The sequence below is a fragment of the Pinus tabuliformis genome, chromosome 7 (assembly GCF_031772625.1).
Source record: "Pinus tabuliformis cultivar Carrire ecotype Pingquan chromosome 7, CPIR1, whole genome shotgun sequence".
Taxonomy (NCBI): Eukaryota; Viridiplantae; Streptophyta; class Pinopsida; order Pinales; family Pinaceae; genus Pinus; species Pinus tabuliformis.
In genome coordinates this window covers 1,140,168,172-1,140,180,492 of record NC_142293.1, presented here as the reverse complement: position 1 = coordinate 1,140,180,492, position 12,321 = coordinate 1,140,168,172, and positions in this window count along the sequence as shown.

Below are 12,321 nucleotides of genomic sequence, written 5' to 3'. Positions count from 1 at the left end.
TGTGCATTGCAATTTTCTACATGATAGAATCAATATGAATATGACCACATAAACAATATGAGGTGATGTACAAAAATTGTTCCTATGTAAAAGGAGCTATGTATATAAATCTTAAGGAAGTTGTATGTGAAAAGGATGAAATAAGAGTTTGTGAACATATATCTATACCTACTTAGATGAGATGATTAATAAACATATGACACAATTAAAAGGATTACCTATGACACCTCCATAAAGAAGTTATGAAGACCCTGATAAGTATGAGGAAGAAGAAGAACCTTGGTAGTAAATATCTTGGAGATTGATCTGTACAATATGCAGGATGTTGATGTTGTAGAAGTTGATATTATGATGAAGGGCCATAATTAAGAGGTAATTTTGATTTAATGATTCACTTTCGATTTTGAAAGCAAGCAGCTAGTTGAATTAGAATAGGGCTACCGAAAGAGGGTTGTATAAATTCACCTACAATTAGTACACGTAGACTTGGATGGAAAACTTTGGAAGGAACATCACTTGGAAAGAGGTATCAGTATGAAGGATAGCTAGATGATGAAGAAGACGGTCACTTTCCAATGAAAAGAAGGATGACATGACTAGCATTATTTGGTTCAACACTATGAAAAGGAAAGGGAAAGTGATGAGAAATATGGTCGAAGCCCTTCGAAGAAATTATGAAAGAAGATGGCTTCATGATGAAGAAGTTGAAGTTCATTCATGACATGATGATGCAAAAAGGAGGAGCCCTACTAGCAGTTGATAGTACCATTATCTCCACCAGAGAGTAGATAGCTATTATTGGAAACAAGTCCCTAGTTAAGAGGGAGCTTGGGTATATTCATTTTATAGGAATGAACATATCCTCCCTAGTTGAGACGGAGAGATAGACACATCATTCTTGTCTTCACATTATGAAGAAAGAATGGAGGATTGGGTAAGCATCTAAGAACTAATATTCTTTGAGGATGAGGTAGGGCATCCAATAAGTAAGAGTAGTCGAAGAGTAAATTCCTTGAGGATGTGTAAATCCAAGACAAGAATGGTCATATAAGGACATACCTTGTGAACAATCGGATGGGGTACATGCCTTGAGAGACAATGATGAAGGTGTTTATAAATCATTTTCTCCCCAAAATTGTTCTCTAATCTAGTGGAGATATAGAGTTGTTAGTCAAGGCCTTGTTATATGACAATGTTGGTTGGTATGATAAAGATGCAATAATATAAGCTGAAAGATAGGTTATGAGATGGCTTACCAATCTGACTCTTCTTATAAGAATTATGCAGTGTGAGAATGTCCATATACTATGAATATCTCCCTAGTTAAGATGGAGTGTTGAAATATGTAACTAGGTTCGGTCTTCATAATATTTTGTGTACTATTTCTTTTAGGTCAAGCACCCATTGTGTGCTTCTAGGGTTTGTCATAGAGTCAAGAAGTAAAAAATTCATTATCATATGTAATAGACCCTAATGGGAATTTTATATCATGTAAAAAGAATTATTGTAAGTCAAAGGTGTCAAAAGTCTCCCTCCAAGACCAAGTTGGCCTACAAGAGAAGAAGTTGGCTTGTAGAAGACAAGCTGGCCCTATCTAGGGCTATTCATCCTCCTTATAAGCCTATAGATATATATATATATATATATATATATATATATATATATATATATATATATATATATATAAGTGTAATCAACCTCATTTGAAGAATACATCCAATACATTCGATCAAGCAAGAGAAAAAAGTTCTATTATAAGGAGAAAGAAGTCAAAAGGCAAGTGAAGTTTTGAAGTCTGATTTTGGGCCACATTATCTCACGCATGCAAACGAAATTAGGGCAAACTTTTCTACAGCAAGGAAAAGATTGCAAAAGGTTAAAGTTTGGGTTGAAAAAGATCAAATTTTTAAGTCAAGTTACCAAGGAGAAAGAAGTGCCCTAAGCAAAGGAGAGAAAATGTCTAATTCAACCTCTATCAACCACACGTGAAAAATTGTAGCTTTGTGGGACTGCTAAAGTGTTGTAGACCTAAAATAGAAACTGAAATCTGAAGTTTGAAGTTGTTTTACTGTAGTTGACATTGTGGGAAGGAATCTCATCTACAAATAAGGTTGACTTGGTCTTGGAGGGGTCTTTGTCTTGGGTCTATAAGGTCTTGGAATTCGTCATTTGAATATTTTATAAGAAGAGATGAATTTTTATGGGTTTTCATCTCTATGAGAGGTTTTGGCCCTGGCTAGCAGCCTATATCCTTTGTCCATTTGTGTTATTTATATACATAGTTTGGTAGTTTTTTTATGGTAAGAACATTATAATAACCAAGATAAGAAAGAAGCTAATTGCAAATACTACAAATTGAATTAAATAACATCACAAGTAGTTATCAAAGTAGAGAGAAATAACCCTAATCTAGTTGCCATAGATTTATCAACACTATAAAGGATTTGGCACTAGAAACTCAAGCATAGTAGACATAGGATATAGTTTTGTAGAAGAGGTCTAAAATTATAAGATAGGGGAAATATGAACTTTGGCATATTGGGTTAAAAGGACAACTTCCAAGCAAGGTTAAATGGTACTCTAAGGAGAAGGTAGAGGAAAAACTTACTCACTGCATTTAGTAAAATATTTTGGGGACAAAAGGCCTCCAAAAATGGGGACGCGTGATTCAGATTAGATCATTATATTATTTCACTTCCATATTTGTGATTTTAGAGTTGAAATTTTTTATTAATCATCTAACATTACAATTTTTACCAGTGGATCTCAATTTGTTGAATTGGGGTTTGAAACCTTATAGAAGTAATAGTAATAAGGTGGTTGGGACAATGTTTTAGCCCATAGGCTAGGAGGTGCAAGGATGTCTAAGTAAGTAACGAAAATTATTAATGAGGTGCTAATTTAGGCTTTAATGTGATTTGGAAATGTGATATATTCTATGTTATACATGTCAAGGAAACAATGTTAATAAGTGTCTTAAATTATGTGGATGCCTTATGAAATAGGGATATGATATTTAAGGACTATAATTTCATGGCCTAAATGGATGAAACGATGGTCCCGTATTGGATAGTTGATTGTTCAGGTATTGCTTTCTTAGGGGAGTAAATAATACAAAATTATATATGGTTGGGTGGTGATGGTGTAGCATCGCCTATGATGAAGTAACCACTTCAGCATTCTACACACTATAAGGTTCTTGGATTGGGATTTCTCAGGACATGTTAATTAGGCATAGTCTTGAGGATACAAGTGGTTGATGACCATGAACAACCAAAAAGGCCACACTGGTGTTATAAGGTAGAATTCTTGAGCAATATGGGGCACTCGAGTAGAATGAAAATATAGCCTTATCACAATAGCGATAAGGATTATCAACAATTTTCAGCTTTAGTATTCTTACTAATTTTGGAGAGATGATATATTTACATATTCTAATATCAAAGATAATGTGTACACGATGTCATTTTACTCAAAACATGGAATGAAATAATCTCTTTCACACTTCTTCCTCTATTGGTGTTGTAGTCAATATTTGTTGAACGTGCTCTATCACTGTGGAAGTTTGTGAGATTGACACGCCCTCAAGTACAACATTGTAGTTATATTACATTGGTGCTATTATTGGATTGCTAGAGTTTACTACAAGATTTGTTGGAGATTCATGGTCAATTTCAATGTTCTTACTCATCTTTATAACCATAGTTTGTTTTTGTGCTTTATAAAGGTCATCTATCAAGGTGGTTGTTTAATGATGATTACAACACATTCTTGGGGTAGGATTCTTGAAACTTTGGTAGCTTAAAATCCTTATCATTGCTACTTCTAGTTCCAATGGATACTTCCTCTACCTTTTCCTTTGTATGTAATAATGTTTGACTCAAGTATTTTTATTTCAAATTGATTATCACTTATGATGTTTCCCTTCTTCTCAACCACTGTGGCTCTTGAATTTCTCTTCCAATTTTATTGTAAATCAATGAGCGTTAGCCAATATAGATAGGAATTATGTTTCTTCCTTCATGCAAAAATAAAAAAATGCCTTTAAATTTCCTAACCATCAATTTATCATGGATTTTATCATACACTTAAATTGAAATTCAACAACATTTTATAGTGAAGTCTATAACAAAGTGATTTTGCATCTGATGCAACTGCTAAATTGCATGTATTCATGATCAAGGTGGCCTACAAGGTATAATTTCTCTCTCATAATTATAATGAATCCTCCCCACGTGGATATGGGTTATGTACTCCCTCTCTCTAATGAATGAAAGATTCCCACCAAGAAAGTGTGTTTGGGGAAAATTTGAGAATATTGAATGCAATATTTTCTCCATCAAAAATTGATTTACAACAAAGTATGACCCCAATATTTATAATGATTCATCTAAAGCTTTGACATCAATGCCTCCCTTGCACAGTGAGATTCCAATATTTACCTCTACCTTCAATGATTTCGTTCCTTTTAGTAGTATAATTGACTTGAATATTGGAATTTCGGCAGTAGTTGTCTATTGGTGTGAAGTGTCTCATCAATTATGTGAACTAGTGGTCATACATCTCTTCTCATTATTGCCCCAAACCTTCTTCCATGACATTTTGTGCATGCTCTTCAAAGGAACTCATTTTGTCTCCTATAATATTGTTAAGTAAACATGTATGGATGTAGTCCAAGGTGGATGATGGCATCACCTTGAAATTATGATATGTTGTACTCATCCAAATTGACATATGATTCGTAGTCTAGTGCAACATGATGGTGAAGAGTGGTTGGTACAAATTTGTTGAGCATATAGTAAAGAGAAGATTCAAGCTATGATACCAATTGTTCCAATGTCAAAGGAGATGCAAGAGGATAAACTATTGAAGAACTAACGACCTATAATATTATTCAGGAATAGTTACGAAAGCAATAGAATTATATAATAAACATAAATATGAAACTCTTTATTTCTTAGTTGCAAGGAACTAGGGAACATGAAGATCCTGAACAAGAATACCAAATTATTCCAAAATCATCCAACCTTTATTGTTTTAATATTTATGTGGTTGGGATTATAATATATAAATATAGTATATAGTATACTTTACATCCAATATATATTAATAGTTATAAATTAAATTATTTATTTTGTCTCCACTGGCCATTTAGGGTTTTAATGGTATATCCTTGATACTTCTCTATATTTACTACCCTTCATTCTCTTCACACTTTGTCAAGTCTTGAATATGGACCTGATTTGTGGTTCTAAAATGTCAACTATAATACCTAAATATGTGGATCTTCCTCTATCAATCAACAATCATCCAACTTTCATCTAAAACTCTATGTTTTTATATTTATAGCTTAATAGTTGGTTACATTGAGGTAATAATTGAACTAATTTATTATGACTTATTCATGATTGATACAACTAAACAAAAATAGCACATGACTAATGTTATGGCTAGGAATAATTACATATTGGGTTGTGTTGATGTTGATCATTATGGAAACCATTTTTATAATACACGAAATATTTTTTATTTTTTCTCTTTAGTTCTATGTAGATCTATCTCTACAATGATTGAAATAATTAGGCATGCCTTAGCTAAAATGCCTCGTGTATATAAAACCAATAATATCAAAAACTTGTTTTCAAGCATTGCAAGTTTCAATGTTGACTTGGCATTATGGTCAAGTCATTCCCTCTCCCATATCTTAGAAAATTTCCTTATTGGGCAAGAATCTTCTCTAAGTTGTTGAATTTAATGTAGAATAATGACTTATTAGGATTTGAAGTATTTAAATTTACAAAATAAGAATTAAATAACATTTTCAAAATGTGTAGTACACTACCATGTTTCTATAGTATGAGAGGTCCCTAAGACTTACCAACCACCATGTGTAAGTTTAGGGATATACCTACAAGGTGGAAATGGAAATAGTCCATTTTATGCAATTATAAACTACTAGGGTTGAGAACTATTAGCAAGGATCCCCTTGCAACAAACCCATACATGAAATCTACCCATTCTTAGTGGCTTGAGGGATGACCTCACCGTTGATTTGGTTGAGAAATGCATACACACCAAGAGTTATGACTGTAGAATTTTTCTACATATCAGCTAGCTCTAATATCATGTAGAAATTCCCACCTGTAGATCACTTGATAATGCAATAGACTAAAGCAAAATACTTGATATACTTCTACAACTAATTTAGCGGAAGCTTAATCGAACATGAGAAACATCAATAATAACACATATAATTGTAAGAAGGAATCAATCACACATAACACATAAGAATTTACCTGGGGAAAGCCTCAACCTAAAACCCCAACTCGGTATTATCATACAAGTGGAAATATAGCTAGTGTTATAAAAAGAATCATCTCAAAAGCTATCATGCTCTCTCTGCAATACCTCTGCTGCTCATAGATAGTCAAAGGCCTCTATCTCACCTCTGGTCTTCCCTCCAAGCCTCCTATTTCTTTGCGTAATTTTGATTGGGGTCCAGTGCAGCCACTTGTGTGAATTGGCCTCTTCACACACTCACTAACCTCTGATCCAACTACGCAGTCCTGAAGGAGATAAATCCTCATCATGGATGAGCTTCCTTTATAGGAAAAATATTCATCCAACTGATAGTACATTGTCCCTTCTCTGATCTCAACTGGGTCTCTGTTTGAACTGACATGCATGAGTTATTCATGAGAGAATCTTCAGTTATCTGAAGTGCAGCAGTTATATGCAAGCATGCATTAACTAACTGAACTCACATTAATTTAAACAAACTGTTTAAATCAATCTAACTGGACTTGACTCTGTTAACTAAGCCAACTAATTACAACTCAATTTAGAACTCATCCTTATCTCTTTAACTGATGGATAAATTCCTCAATTCATAGAGAAACTGTTGCATGTCCTCACATAGACTTCATGTTTGATTTTCCTTAACTAATTAAGTCAAGATGAATTAATTAATTAATTAATTTACAAACTATTGTTAATATCAAATTCGAATTCTACTTCCTATTTTTAGTCCAGGGACTAACTAAAATAGGAATCCATCCTGAACTACTAAAAATAGAATGCTATTTTTATCACTTCCATTTTTTATTCTTTGTTGCTCAATCCAGCACTAGTACCCAAACTGCTATTTTTAGCACTTCTATTTTTACCCTTTCTTGTTGCCATTTTCAACAATGACCAACTAGCTTCACCCATGTTCATGTGATTAATAAGTAACTATGTTTATCTCTTGCTATTTTATTAAAAGGGCTTTCGAATATTGAACATATGGAGAATAATGTATGGGATTAAATATGAGTGGATATATAACCTCCTGTTGAAGGTTGGGGGTTAACATCTTAGGATAAAGATGACCCCTTTCCTCTTGTTGTATCATTGTCTATTGTGATATTTCATTTTGGCAACTTATCCATTTGATCATTCTATTGTCACAATATCTACATCACTTTTAAGGCAAAATGTTACCTTTTTAACATTATAAATGGCAATGTTTTCACCTTTGAACAATTAGTTGTTGGGTGTATTAGCTCTTTTTTACATGTGATTTGTATGGTTTCTCTAAGAAATTTGTTTGTTTTAGTATAAAATACTATATACATATTAAGTATTTTTTGCAAAAATATATTATAGACATAGGAATCAATATCATTATCAAGAGTTGTTGCATAGAGAAAAATGATATACATTCTACAATTTAATATAAAATAGATGTTCCATGGTCATGAATAACTTGAACATGACACGTGAGATAAATTGACCTAATATAATATTTTTTAAATAATAAAAAATAATCAGCTTAACATGAACGATTTTTTTTAACCAAAAAGTACATCTTATTTTATTTCATTGCTTTCCATACTTAACAAATTTAAAATTAAAATAAATATACATTCATTTATAATTTAAAACTAAAATAAATATACACTAATAAATTATGTAATATTACATAATATCCTTCTTAAAAAAGTTTTGCATACTGGTGTGCGGATATTTTGATAGCCCATTTACATCATAACTTTTGTAGTGATTATCATGTTAACTAAAGCAAAAGTGAAAGCAATGTCAAAACAAAGTGAGACATGTGAGAAATGATAGTGTAGTGTAGAATGTAAAAATATTGTAACATTTAGTTCATATAATGTGATAAATAAATAATGTGAAAAATAAAAAGAAAATCAAATATGTTATTGTCTGGGCCCATATCGAATCCAAATTTTATTGATATTGCTACCACATGAGATGTTTTAAATTAGTTTATGATTCCATTTCATACTACAAATTGATCAGGTTTTCAAGTTTATACTCAGCTTCAGATTGAAGAGCTCGTCATTCTGAATCCAACAGGGCAAACAACACTCAAATCCAAGCTCGTATGCAAAAGTTAGAGCAAGTTAAAGTTCAAGTTTGACTTGTCTACATGGCAGGATTGGATGACGTGGCAAAGGTCCCAACGAATGATGAGGCACCAAGTGGCAAGGTTCCATTGGCCCTCGCATATCACATATCGTAGGTTGCAAGTGGATCGGGTTAAGAATCGTCCCCTAGGTAGTGCCGATTGCGATTTGCGATATCACATATCGCAATCGTAGGAAAGGAGGAGTTATAGAATCGACACCGGCACAGCCAAGATTGCAATGCGATATATCGCAATCTCATATCGCACCTAGTACCCGCTGATATATATATGATACAAGGATTATCCGCAGATAGCGAAATATGATGAGTTCCGATAGCGATAAGACCCCAGACACGATAGTTTATATGTTGTAGTTTATACTCTCGTCGAGTTTGCAATATCGCTATCGCAACATTCCATCGTGTTAACAACACCTTCAGCCCGCCAAAACTCACCAATTGCGATGAGAGATAAGTTCCCGGACACAATACATTTATGAGCCACAGTTTAAGTTCCCGTCGGGTCCATCAATATCGCATTGCACAATCGTCGCTTTGTTTACAATACCATCCATCGGGTTTTTACGCCGATTGCTATTTGCAATATGACCGACATGTTATGGCCCACGGCACGGTGAAATATGCGCCCAGTTAGCAGAATTTGCATTGGAAATGTGGGTTTTTGCCATTTTTGGAGCAATTTGTGGAACAAATAGTGGGAGAACTAGGAGAAGTCATAACTTCTTCAGTTCTTATCCAAATTGGATGCAAAAAGAGGCTAGATAGCCATTTTTTAGTATTTTAAACTCATGGAGATAGGTTTCAGAGGCATTTGAGCATTGTAAACACACTTTTGTTGTAATTTTGAGCATAATAGAGAGGCCCAAGCATTGGAAGATGGACCAAGGAGACGTAGCCCAAGAGGGGTGAACTCCTCATCAAATATTTGTGTTGTGTGTTGTATTTTGATGTTCTTTGTTGTTATTTTGTTGATGTTTAGCATATGTTTTATGTTAAATTGTTTATAACATTTACATAAGAAACTCTCATGGGAATCAGTTAATTAAGCAAACATGGTTAATCCTTAAGAAATTGATAAGAAAATGATAAGAACCTTGGGTTTTATTCTGAATGGGGAATTAGCACAACATTACTAATTTGCTCCATTTCATATCAAGTTGGTATCAGAGCACTGGTTTTTGCTTACTAGATTTGCTTTGTGAAAGAAGAATTTAATTGTTTGCTAGTTTCGTGTCATGCTAACAAGGTTAAACTCAAAAGAGGAGAAGGGAGTCTAGTTGAAAGCCCTATAGTTTGTTCAAGGGCAAGAAGAGCAAGGTTGCCAAATTCCTCTACACCAGTACATCCTCAAGTTGCAGAAGTTGCAGTTGAGTCTTCAGAGACCATGTCTCATGAAGGAGAACCTATCATGACAGAAGATGAGAAGACCTTCAGGATGGATTTCTTTGACATGACAGAGATGGTGAAGGTCCTCTATGAAGAGAGGAATAGCATATTGCAAGGAGAAAGTTCCAAACCTCCCAAAGGAGAAGGATCTTCAGGATGAGGTAATGGAAAAGGAGGTAATGGGAATGGAGACAAGCCTCCACCCTCTCCACCATCTTCTTCATCTTCTACTTCACAAGCATCTTCACACTCTTCCACTAATACAACCCTTACTCATACTCATCATCATTCTGCAAAAGGAACTGGTAAATCACCTTTTCTAAAGTTTGTTGTTAAATTAGAGTTGCTTATGTACAATGGAGAAGTTAATGAAGAAAAGCTGGATAATTGGATTCGTTAGTTGGAAGTGTATTGTAGAATTCAGGACCTTCAAGAGGATGATATCAAAATTCAGTTGGCTTCATTGAGAAAGGAGGGTTTAGCACTTGTATGGTGGGAATCAAGGACTCGAGATGAGATCAAAAAACATGGTAAGATATCTATTACTTTGTCTGATTTCATTGCTGCTATAAAATGAAAATTCTACCCTTTAGCCCATATGAAAAAAGTTATCATGAATTGCCAAAATTTAAGACAGTTAAAAGGTAAAAATGTGCAAGAGTATACTCAAGAGTTTAGGAGAAGAGCTCTTATGCTAGGAGTAGACTTGCAGACACAAGATACTTTGCTGAAATATATAAGAGGCTTGCATAGCTATCTTCGACACACCATTCTTATGTTTAATCGCACGAACCTTGATGAGCTACACACCTCGAAGCTAGAGGGAAAAATGTACAAGAAGGTGGTAAGAAGAAGTCATTCCAGAGTGGTGCAAAAGGAAATGTTTTTAAAGGAAACAAAAGAAAAATGCTTTTATTAAGAAATAAGGGGAGAAACCCGTGTGCAAGAATTGTTCCAAAGAGAGTCATGATGAAGCACATTTCTAGAAGCTTCATATTGAATTAAGACCGAAGAAATCTAACAATAAAGGGAAACAAAAGACAAACAATGGTGTACAACAAGACTTGGGTTCTGACTCAAGCGATGAATCAAAGATTGCAGCCACCGTCACTAAGGGAAAAGTTGTGGTAAAAGAAAGCAAAGAGGAAGTCGTGGCAAGCACTAACGTAGCAAATAACACCAATAATGCTTCAAATGAGGAAAACATAATTGAGTTGTTCCATAACCGAGTTATTTCCAAAAACGTCAAGATTGATACATTGTTTGACAGTGGATCTGTCGCAAATTTAATTTCTATAAACTTGGTCAAGAAATTGAATCTGGAAACTATGCCTCATCATAAATTGTATTCATTGGGTTGGATAACCAAGGATGCCAATCTTCAAGTCACACGGAAATGTGTTTTCAAGTTTGTAATTACTGCCAATTTCATTGATGAAGTCGAATTAGATGCGGTGTTGATGGATATTTCTGGAATTGTGTTGGGAAGCTCGTATCTATATAAGAGGAAAGTTGTTTTCCATAAATTTGAGAACAAATATCATTTGTTCAAAGACGGAGCAGAGTATATTGTGAGAGCCCATTTCAAGAAGCTTAATCTATCTTTGGCAAGAGCAGGGCAAATGAAATGACTGGTCAATTCCAGCAAGAGTCTTGTGTTCCTTATGATCAAGCAGAAGAATGACATAGAGCATGAATCCTTTGCAAGTTGTGCGTGAAGCTGAAAGTTGAATTGGTTGATATGGTCAATCAATATGGAGATATGTTTCAAGAACCAAAGGAATTGCCACCAAAAAGGAGAATTCAACGCGAAATTCAGCTACAACAACATGGTCCACTCACAAACATCGGTATGTATCAAATGTCAATTCTTGAAAGTTTAGAAATTAATAAACAAGCCCAGGAATTGTTAGATAAAGGTGTAATTCGTTCCTCTACTTTGCCATGTGGTTTACCAATTGTTTCGGTACCCAAGAAAGATGGAACTTGGCGCATGTGTGTAGATTATCGAGCTTTGAACAAAATTACCATAAAGAATCGATACCCACTCCCCAGAATAGATGATTTGCTAGATCAATTGAAGAATGAAAAATATTTCACTAAATTAGAATTGAGAAGTGGATATCATCAAGTTAGAATTGCTAAGGAGGATATTTGGAAGACTTCTTTTAAAACCAAACAGGGATTGTTTGAGTGGTTCGTTATGCCTTTCAGTGTTTGCAACACTCTAGCTACATTCAGGAGAGTTATGAATGATGTTTTAAGATCCTTTCTTGATTATTTTGTAATTTCATATTTAAATGATATTTGATATTCAAAAAATCACAAGAAGAACATGTCAAGCATGTGAGGAAAGTGTTGGATGTCTTGAAAAAAGAACAGTTATTTATGAAGATGTCTAAATGTGAATCCGGGAAAAATTCCTTAGTGTATTTCGGCCACATAGTTGGAGGAGGTGAGTTGAAGATTGACCCCTCTAAAGTTTCAGTCATTGTGAATTGG